Raw genomic sequence first — 11,233 nt, 5'->3', positions numbered from 1 at the left:
AGAAAACAAATATGTTACTGTTGCTGCATTAGGAACATACAATTGAGGGGTTTTCCTTTTATGACATGACATTCAGATCAATACTGGACCATATTGCATTTATTTACAAAACTGGAGGGGGGGAAATGCTTTCTTCGTACATTTTTGGACAACATACACATAGAGGAGCTAGTTGAAACATAAACATGAATGAACACAGCACTGGAGCCACCACATGTCAGAGTTTGAACTGTAGCTGGGGGAAGCCCTTTGGGTACATTTTTGAAATAATATTAAACAATATTACTCGTACATGACAATCTATGTCAATAACATAAAATAAGAAATTGTGTAGCTCCCTGGAACATACTGTAAAAATGAGTGCACACAACATTGTAGAGTGACCACATTTCAAAGTCTACTTGAACATTAATTGTTGTGTAAGATGAGAGGAAAACCCAATTATTATTTTATTTCTGTTGTTTTATTAAGGCCGTACAATTGAAGGTTTTAAATTTTCACATCTAGGACATATCATATATCCAAAAATAGTGGCCGCAGGCATATATTACTGAACAGCAGATGGAAGGAAGCCATTTTGGTACACTTTTGGAATAATATTAAACAACATTACCGGTATATTGCAACTAAAGTCAAACGGAAATAGATTTTTTTTTTTTTAAATCAATAAAGTAACAAGTCATGTAGCTACCGCACAATATAAACTTGGATGCACACAACATTGTGGAGTGACCACGTGTGTTGCGAATAGTGCAATTAATTTTGGGTTGGGGGGGGGGGGGGGGCATCCACCCGGATGCAATAACAATAGCTTGTTAACGATAGAGTTATGCTAATGATGCTGAGTTTCGGTGGAAACATTGCAGGATAAATCTTTTTTTTTTTCTTTTTTTTTTAAGCTACACACCTCCTTCAAATATCCCGACTGAACTGGTGCATCCCAAACCTCAGCAAACAACCCTGTCCCCCCCAAAAAACAATGTCATTTTACATAGGAAATCATGTAAAAGGAAATATCCCCCTTATTATACCAGATGGCAATGATACTTTCATGTAAACAAGCTGTGAGCGAATCGTAAGCTAGCAAAGCCCCCAAAAAAAACAAGTGCAAAGGGTCACTACCCACCTGGCAACTTTGAATGAAAGAAATCCACTTAAGTCTAATCACACGAGAAACATGTAAAATGATAACTCACTCATGTGAGGTTTAACTATATGTTTTAAATCTTGATGTCACACGAAGTGTTTTTCAAAGCCACATCCCACAAACATGTGTCTTGACCTTTTCCAACGAGACCGCTTTTTCATTTATTTTCCAAATGCTTCCCTTTGCGAGCACTTCTGTTCTTGTCATCGAAGGAAAGGTTCAAATGACTGCAAGTGTCTGTCATCATCCAACCAAATTAGCTAAATTCCACTTTTAATATTGCCACAATCGCATCTCGTAAATCCAATGTGTACCATCAATGTAATGAATTGAAAGGGAATAAGTAAAGAGGCTTCTTGAGGCTCCTGCTACCTGATGTTGAATATTTTGAAAATGAACAAAAAACATGCAATCTATCTGACTATTTTTTAACTTTTTTTTTTTTTTTTTTTTGCATTTTGTTAAGGTGCCAACTAAAGAGTGCTTTGTCCTTAAAAATGATTTAAAATAATTATATTTTACTATTTAGATGAACTGATAAAAAAGTGCACGGAGGCCTCTCTTGAACAAACTCCATTCATCACAAACACACGGTCCGTTAATAACCAAAGAGGAGAAGGAGAAGATGTGCATTTCCATTAATCACCAATGGCAACCAGCTCGTTTGCACAGCGAAATCCGAGATTTAGGACATTGTGAACAAGTGACCCCCTTAGATGGCGGGTTGGGGGTGTTGCCATTGGTGGCTCGTCAAAACAATGTTGATGGATGACGCTAATTCTGATTGGGAACACCAAATTAGCACATTAGAACGTGGGTGATGAATAAAGCACGCCTCAGCCACCCACCCTCGAATGAAGACGGACAAATCATTGAACAAACAGTCGGTGGCGGGGGGGCCTGAGGAAATGTTGCACATTTACAAAGTACCAATCTAAGGTGTAATTACTACTTACTTACAATCTTCTTGATGCGAGTTTGGCCATTTTTCATAGCATTTGTTCTCATTAGGGAAATGGGTGAGTTTAGTATGTCCCAGCTGAATTTAGACAAGAGGCGAGTTCCAAAAACGAATACAAACTATTGATTTTCCACTTTCTTAAAAAAGAAAAGATACAAGCCATTATATATATGATTAAATATTCATTTTATTGTGTACATTAGTTGGATTGTTTGAGAAAATAAACTGTTCCCGTTGCACTTGTCTGTGTTTCCTAAAAAGAAGACAAACTTTTAGTGTTCCACTTTCCTAGAAAAAAAAAATGTCGGCTGTTGGAAATGATTAAATATTTACTTTAATTTTACTGTAACTAATATTATTAGTACTCATTATTAGTACTCAATGGGCAATTTAGAGTCTTCAATTAACCTACCACGCATGTTTTTGGGATGTGGGAGGAAACCGGAGTGCCCGGACAAAACCCACGCAGGCACGGGAAGAACACGCAAACTCCACACAAGCGAGGCCGGATTTGAACCCGGTTCCTCAGAACTGTGAGGCAAATGTGCTAACCAGACGCCCACCTAAGTTGGATGTATAAGGTTAAATATTTACCTTAATTTTACACTTACACATTTGTTCATATTTTAGAATCTGATTTACTGTAGAACTTATTGCTACATGCTTGTATTTTTTGTATTTTATCATTTGAATGAATGAAAATGTGGTTATAAGTTCCGAGAATTCCTGTCCTACACTGAGATTTACCAGATTCGTACGGGAGTCTGAAAAACTGTAGTCTATCACTAAGCTATGCTAACGCAGCAGTAAAGTCCTAATTATAATATATATTTCAATGAAAAAGAAATGTATTTCTTAAATATAAGACCATTAAACTAAAAACTACCTGGTAACCGAGTGTGCCTTCTATTCTTAGGCTGCTGAGAGCTGCCGGAAATTGAGAACCCTCTGCGAACTGACAACTGACAATCTTTCCTCGTGACCGAACAGACCTGAGAGCCACCCTGACTTAAAAATGAATCGGCCAATTGGTTTAGGCTTAGTGCTCGAAAGTACTGTCAAAAAGCCACATAGTAATAACAAACACGAGGATACGTATGTGGACTTCCCAGACAAGAAGGCCGCTAGCTCGAGCTACCCTTTGGTTGGCCTCCTCTCCCCGAACAAAGAGAGGACTCAAACAATGGATCACTCTGAGAGCTGAATACGGATAGAGCACTATAACCCAACCCCCCTTCAATTCCCTCACGCTTTTGACAGAAACATACTTGTTCTACCCGGTGAAGAACTAATGAAGGCAGGCTGGGCAGTGAACCGATTTTAAAAAAAAAAACGGACTCGAGGAGGTTTCTCAGACAAATTCTCTCTAATAGCGAATGGCAGGACGACACAATGTCTTGTGTCGTCAACTGTACACTGTCCAGGCATCCGCGGTAGCTCTGAGGCCTCGCAGCGCAGCTGTCCACTCTGACCCCCTGAAACAAGCCGGTCATGTGCATTTGGAGCTGGTGTCGGCTCGCAATTTCTTAGGCAAACCCGCTCATCGTATTATATTTGCATGTCTGGAAAACATGCTGGCAAACTCGTAACGCTTTTTGCAATTCCCTGAGAAACAATGCAAATGCTGAGGGATAATGTCGCAGACGAAGTCAAAGAAAGAAATGTTTGCATTACAAGTTAAAGAGACATGCACTACTCTCAAAAAGTAAGGGATATGCGGCTTCTGGATAAAATTTCAGGATGAACCTAAAATGCACTATAACCTTTAAAGGTGAACTTCATTTGAAGCTTCTCAATTCACGTCCAATTGTTCGATGTTTCATTACTTTTTGCACACTTTGCTGTTCTCTAACAAAGAGCAAAATATTCAGCAGGCGTTGAATAGCTCTTCCAGCGCTTCCAGCTCCTTCCCTCAGGTAGGCGCTACCGATCAACGCAAACTAGAACTAGTAGACATTCCAACAGCTTCTTCCCTCTTGCGATCAACTTCTTAAACACCTAACCTATAATTCCATTACAATAAGCTGGCAATTTTTTGACTTGAGTTCGTTGTCACATTTCTGTGGGGCCAATTATGTATTACTCGTGCACTCACTGTAGTTGTCTCGCCATGCTGCACTATTTGCATATACTGGCCACTCATGCCAGAGTAGCATCTGCTCCATTTGCACACTGATTGAGGAGTATCTGTAACATTTGCACAACCAACATTGTCCCAGATGATCGCACAACTCGTCACTTTAAACCGCATACACTCCTTGAAGTCTCAGCGCCCTTTGCACTATGGTCATTGCACCGGACTATCGCAATATTAGTCATTCGAACTGCTCTAAGTGCTAGAGGACTCTGCATCTTTTTGCACAATTGTTTTTTGTCAATGTCTTTATGTCTCCAAAGTGTTCTGTAAATTGACTGTCTGTTGTACTAGAGCGGCTCCAACTACGGGAGACAAAGTCCTTGTGTGTTTTGGACATACTTGGCAAATAAAGATGATTCTGATTCTGATTCATCCATGTATCAACTGACAGATTTTCTGGTTCAATTAAAATTGGTGTTAAAACAGTCCTCTCAACAAGCTGTGCACATTTTGACATTATGAGATCAAGACGACTCGGAACAATTGATCACCATTATGAGGCTTCAAATAGGATGTTTTCAGATGAAAGGAGGATGAACTGGAGACTGGAAGAGTCACAGACAGCAGGGCTGGGTAGAGTAGCCAAAGATTGTACTCAAATAAGAGTACTGTCACTTTAGAATAATATGACTCAAGCAAAAGTAAAAAGTATCCAAATATTTACTTAAGAGTAAGAACGTACTTAATGAAAAAAAAATACTAAAAGTAAAGAGTAACTTGTAATTTCTGATTATTTATTTGAACATCATGAAAACAAAAAGAAATAATAATATATGGGAGTCGACACACACCTGCCACCATTTCAATTATTAACTGCCAAAAAAACAGCAACACATACATTGGGCCCGACAGAAAAATGATTTGCTTTATTCGCTTAAATGACTTCATGAAAATTTTAATTATTAGCAGTGATGCCAGTAACGAGTTACAAAGTAAGTCGGTTACAAAGTAACCCATTACTCAAAAAAATGTGGTACAGCGATGTCATAAGTAATCGAATGCCTTACTTTTTATATTAGAGTAGTCAGATTACAGTTACTTTGCTTTAGCTACCAATAGTTACATTTTTTGTTCACGAGAACCAGAGTTTAAGAGTTTTGCATACTATCCTATTTATCGTCAGGCAACAGATATTTATCATTAACAAACTGTAGTGCTCTGGAACATGAGGCAAGTCAATAACCAGGACACTTCAGCACATCGTCAACTCACGTGTGCCCAAGCAGCCAGCCGCGCAAACACAATGGCCGCTGACGAGGGATTGGCAGCCTCAAGCTGGAAATGCAGTCACTACTTCCAAGTTTCTCTAAAGAGGACGATACTAATGATCGTTGTACACTATGCGCACACACACACAGTGGCCTTCATTGACCCCCACACAATTGGCAGGGTTGCGACAGTCTATCTATCTATCTATCTATCTATCTATCTATCTATCTATCTATCTATCTATCTATCTATCTATCTATCTATCTATCTATCTATCTATCTATCTATCTATCTATCTATCTATCTATCTATCTATCTATCTATCTATCTATCTATCTATCTATCTGTTAAGGGTCTTTAAAGAAGTGTACTGAGAATGGTGTGCTTGTTTATGTTTAGGTGGCTATTTGGTCTGCTGTAAGTTGCTCATTTAATGTGGCTTCAACTACACTCATATTTCAGTGATTTTTTTCACGTTGATGACATCATTCTGTAATTTGTGTGGCGTACATTACCAAGTAATGGGTACGGTTAAGCTAATGCCTTTTTTTGTACTGTGAATATGTGATATTCCTGCCACTTGACAGCTGCTGAAAGTAACTAAAAAGTTCATTTTTTTAAAAGTAATCAGTAAAGTAACTAAGTTACTTTTTTCAAGGTAATGGTGGCAACACTGCTTATTAGTGATCGTACATGCGTGTGCGACACCATAGGGATAGTGCTAATTTTGCCGTATCTACTGCCAAAACAACAATAGAAACATCTGCAATTTACTGCAAGGTGTTTTCTCAAGTTAGAAATGGGCTGAAATATCCAAGTTTGGGCAGTCAAAATTTAAGAGCTGCATGACAAAGCTGTTGTTTTTACGAGTCTGTAAAATAAACACAGTCGCGTGCCCCCCCCCCCCCCAAAAAAAAAAGAGTCATTTTGATTGGCTCGCGAAGGCTATGTGTCGTCCGATTGATGAATTGGAGTCAAATGACATGAGTGATCACGCTGGATTGGCGCGACAGACGCCCTATGCGGAAGTCGAAGATGGAGTCTGAAAATAGACGCGCACACGCACAAATGAATAAATAAAAGTAGCGAATGGCATGTCGATTATTGTAACACAGTAAAAGTATCGATCCTTCTTCACATAAATACTCAAGTAAAAGTAAAAAGTACAGTGCATTTCAAGTACTCTGACAAGTACAGTTTATGGAAAATGTTACTTGTGTTACAGGCATAGAAGTGGACGTACTTGGAAATTTTTGGTGGATCAAACACCATACTTAAAACAATTAGAAGAAAAAAATTGGGCGAGACTGATCGTCAATTACTCGTAGATTTTCACTGTACACTGGAATAGTCACAACAGTGCATTGTATGCCGCTATATTTCAATACTGCATGACCAGTAGCAAATAAAGAGCATAAGGTATTTTACATGTATTGCTTTTTTGTCAGGTTTTGTCTTGTTTTACAGGTTCAAACAACCTACCATATGTGAGCTTGCAGATTTATAGATGGTGTGAGCATGCAGTGAAATGGCGGCTCTTCTTCTTTATCATACCGATACGTGAGATCATTGCATGTTTTCTCTTCCTGTCAGTGTCGTGAACGGCCGCCATGACACTTTGGGGGGTTTTACGACTCGGTGTTGGTCTGCAGGCATGCAAGTTGTTTGCTCGTTCGCCTGTTTTGGCTCGGCTCCAGCATGAACGTTATTTATTTATTCCATTCCATTATCTTAAAATCCAATACAATTTACAGTATGATCCATCCATCCATTTTCTGAGGCGCTTCTAGGGTCACGGGCGTGCTAGAGCCTATCCCAGCTACCATCGGGTACACCCTGAACTGATTTCCAGCCAATCGCAGGGCACATATAAACAAACAACCATTCGCACTCACATTCACACCTACGGGCAATTTAGACTTGTCAATTATCCTAGTATGCATGTTTTGGAATGTGGGAGGAAACCGGAGTGCCCGGAGAAACCCCACGCAGACACGGGGAGAACATGCAAACTCCACAGAGGCGGGGCCGGGGATTGAACACTGGTCCTCAGAACTGTGAGGCAGACGCTCTAACCAGTCGTCCACCATGCCGCCGTTTATAGTATGAATTAAATATAATTATCCATCCATCCATTTTCTGAGCCGCTTCTCCTCACTAGGGGCGCGGGCGTGCTGGAGCCTATCCCAGCTATCATCGGGCAGGAGGCGGGGTACACCCTGAACTGGTTGCCAGCCAATCGCAGGGCACATAGAAACAAACAACCATTCGCACTCACATTCACACCTACGGGCAATTTAGAGTTCAATTAACGTGCTTTTTGCGATGTGGGAGGAAACCGGAGTGCCCGGAGAAAACCCACGCAGGCACGGGGAGAACATGCAAACTCCACACAGGCGGGGCCGGGGATTGAACCCCGGTCCCCAGAACTGTGAGGCTGACGCGTTCACCAGTCGTCCACCGTGCCGCCTAAATATAATTATCAAAATTATAATAAAAATAAAATGTACATTTACAAAACATTTACACATAAATATGATGATGTCAATTACTATTATTATAATTATGATTCAATTGGCATTTTTTAGGTACATAGTGTCAGGGAGCTCCAAATTATAAGCAGTTTATTATGTACAGTATCTGGATATTAGAATCATTCATTGCAGTGGCATGTTAGATATTATTTATTGCAGTGGCACAGTATCAGATAATTTTTTTTTTTATTATTATATTAGAATATATTTAATATTTTTAATCATAACCAGATAATTCAAAAAAGGATTTGAGATGCAGCATATCTTTTTCTATTATGATGTATTCAAATTTGTGCAAGTCTAGCGACCTAATGTATTCTAATCAGAGCGTACAAAGCCTCAAGCCTGAATGCCACTGTGTTAAATTAAAGTGAATAACTATAATTAATAAGTTATTTTTAAATTCAAATACATTCTTTAAATATTTGCGGATATACATTTTCTTAATTGTATTGTAAATTCATATTATCGTTGTTATCACACTTGGATTTCCTTTCACAGAAAGAACAAGAAGTGTGACTCATTTGGGAAAGGTTAGCCATTTATTATATTTATAATATAATTATAGTTATTTATACTTTTACATCTACTCTTAATGGCCCTAAAACAAAAAACATGTTATACTGTATATATATATATATATATATATATATATATATATATATATATACAGTACATACAGTATATTTACAGTTTTTTAAAAATAATATTTATAATTTTTTTTATTTTCACTTGAAATTATTTTCTTTGTTTTCATTTATTATTTATTATGTCTTTTTTATTGGAGTAAAATTTTCATTGGACCGCGACAATTGTGTGTGTGCACCATGAAAAAGATTGAATTATCACCGTGAGACAACCCCTATAAGCTTCCCTCCTATGGCGCAACAGTAAATGTTTATAGAGCATACAGAGTAAATGAGTCATTATTGCTCATCTCTAACCTTTTCCTACCCCCGCCACCTTTTGTTTGACAACAGCTGTTATCATGGATTTCTTTTTTTTTCTTCTTCTTTTCTTTTTTTCTCGGTCAGCTGCGATTGCTGGGGGGCAAAACAGGAGCAGATGGTGTTTTGCTATGCATGAATGGAGCGTTGGAGGAGTTTGCCTTGAATAGGGGCAACTTTTCAATGGTGTCTACGCGCCACCTGCCTCTTGTGGCACGACACGGAGGAAAAAGAGAAACGCTCGCCGGGCACCGTCCATACGTATCGATTATCACGGCGAGTGGTGGCGTAATGGCAAGTACGCCAGGCTTTGACGTAATTGGATGTGACATGGCGCGCTTTTGTGTCATCTATCAACCGCGGCTGCGCAGTTGCCATAGAACATGCTGGCCAAGTTAATGGCTTTTATGATTACCAGTCCAAGTGAGCTGCATTAAAAGGGAAGGGATGATAACGTACAGATACAATGGAGGTTGTGCACTAGTGTTGTGCGATACTGCAAGATCTGGGATCGATATAATACCAAGTAGATACAGGGCAGTACCACCAATATCAATACCTATATTTTTTTTCCATCCATCCATTTTCAACACCGCTTATCCTGGTTAGGGTTAATGGTTAGTTTTTTTTTTATATATAACTTAAAAGTGGATACATCATTAAATTGCTAACAAGTGATTTTTTTCTTTTTTTTAAACCCCTTTATATTATTAATTAATGAATATGCAGGACAGCTTGAAAATGCATGATTTCTCAGTTTGTTTGTTAGCAAAATGTCTGCAAAACTAACATTTTTTTCACAAATCATTATGGAAAGTTTGTGCTACTGGAAAATATAGATGACGTTTCCTGGTTAGTTAGAGGGCTAGATTACAAAAAAAAAAAAAAAAAAAATCCAGATGAAATTATGGAGGGTTTGTGCTTTTGGTGTGTGATACTGCAAGATTGATATCATACCAAAACGTAAATACAGGGTCAGTATTGCTGATACCAGTATCGACGTTGTTTCATAATTAAGGTGGCTGCATTATCAAAGTGATACATCAATAATCAAATAACTAAAGTGGATGCATCATCAAATTGCAAAGTGTGCGTAATACTTCATAATTTGGTATCGATATTATAAGAAGAAACTGAAGCTACAGGGCCAATACAGGCCAATATGCTGATACTGGTGGATCCATCATCCAAAGGATAAATCTGAATGAATTTTTTTTTTTAACAAAACAACAGACTTTGTTAATGGTGTTTGATACTGCAGCATTTGGTATCAATACGATACCAAGTAATTACATGGCAAATATCGCTCGCCTTGATACTTACTTATTATTTATGTGGGATGAAAAGCATCTTCAGTTAGGTGGATCTGAAAAATCTTTCATGAACTGTTTTTGTCCTTTTTATTTTTATTTTTTTCCTACTCTGTCTTGATTAATTTGTTAAAATGTCTCCCCTGAATGGAATTGCAGCGTCATGGTAAAACGCTGTATTGTGTGTTCAAGAGATACATTACATCACGACATCATGCACGCTGTGATCGTGAGATTACGATTTCAGCCCTCATACAGGGAGCATACTGTGTTTGCTCTTTTCATGCTCTACAAATTGAGTTGAGTAACATTCGAGGATACATATCTTGAAATGATAACAATAGACACATAGAAAGGTTTTAATTTTAGCTTGCCCTGTTGCTGTGCTTTAACTCTGGATGTTGTGTCCACTTCCCTGTCCACTCCTTTCCCTTGCTGCCCTCAGTCTCCATCCATCCATCCATCCATTTTCTGAGCCGCTTCTCCTGACGAGGGTCGCGGGCGTGCTGGAGCCTATCCCAGCTGTCATCGGGCAGGAGGCGGGGTACACCCTGAACTGGTTGCCAGCCAATCGCAGCCCTCAGTCTCCTCTTGGTTAAAATTGTAACATTTGAGGATGCATGGCTAGAAATGACAAAAATAAAAACACGCTAACATTAGCTGTCCCTGTAGGTGCGGCTTAACTCTGGATGCTGCAGTATTATAGTCCTCAGTCTCCATTCTGTTTTGTCACTGCCCTCAGTCTCCTCTTGGATAAAATTGCTGCATCACTGTACCCTTTAAGGATACACTGCAAAATTAAACACAAATGCTAACATTTGGCTTACCCTGTTGTTGTTGCATTGTTATACACCACAGTCTCCACTTGGCTGCAGCACTTTTGGATGTTTTATCGCTGCCCTTAATCTCCTCTGGGATAAAAGTGTAACATTATTTTACCATTTGATGAAACATGGCTAAAGTTAGCATACCGTTACGCTGGGACTTA

This window comes from Phycodurus eques, chromosome 2 (genome assembly GCF_024500275.1).
Source record: "Phycodurus eques isolate BA_2022a chromosome 2, UOR_Pequ_1.1, whole genome shotgun sequence".
In the NCBI taxonomy this organism is placed as follows: Eukaryota; Metazoa; Chordata; class Actinopteri; order Syngnathiformes; family Syngnathidae; genus Phycodurus; species Phycodurus eques.
Note: the sequence above shows the minus strand (reverse complement) of the source record.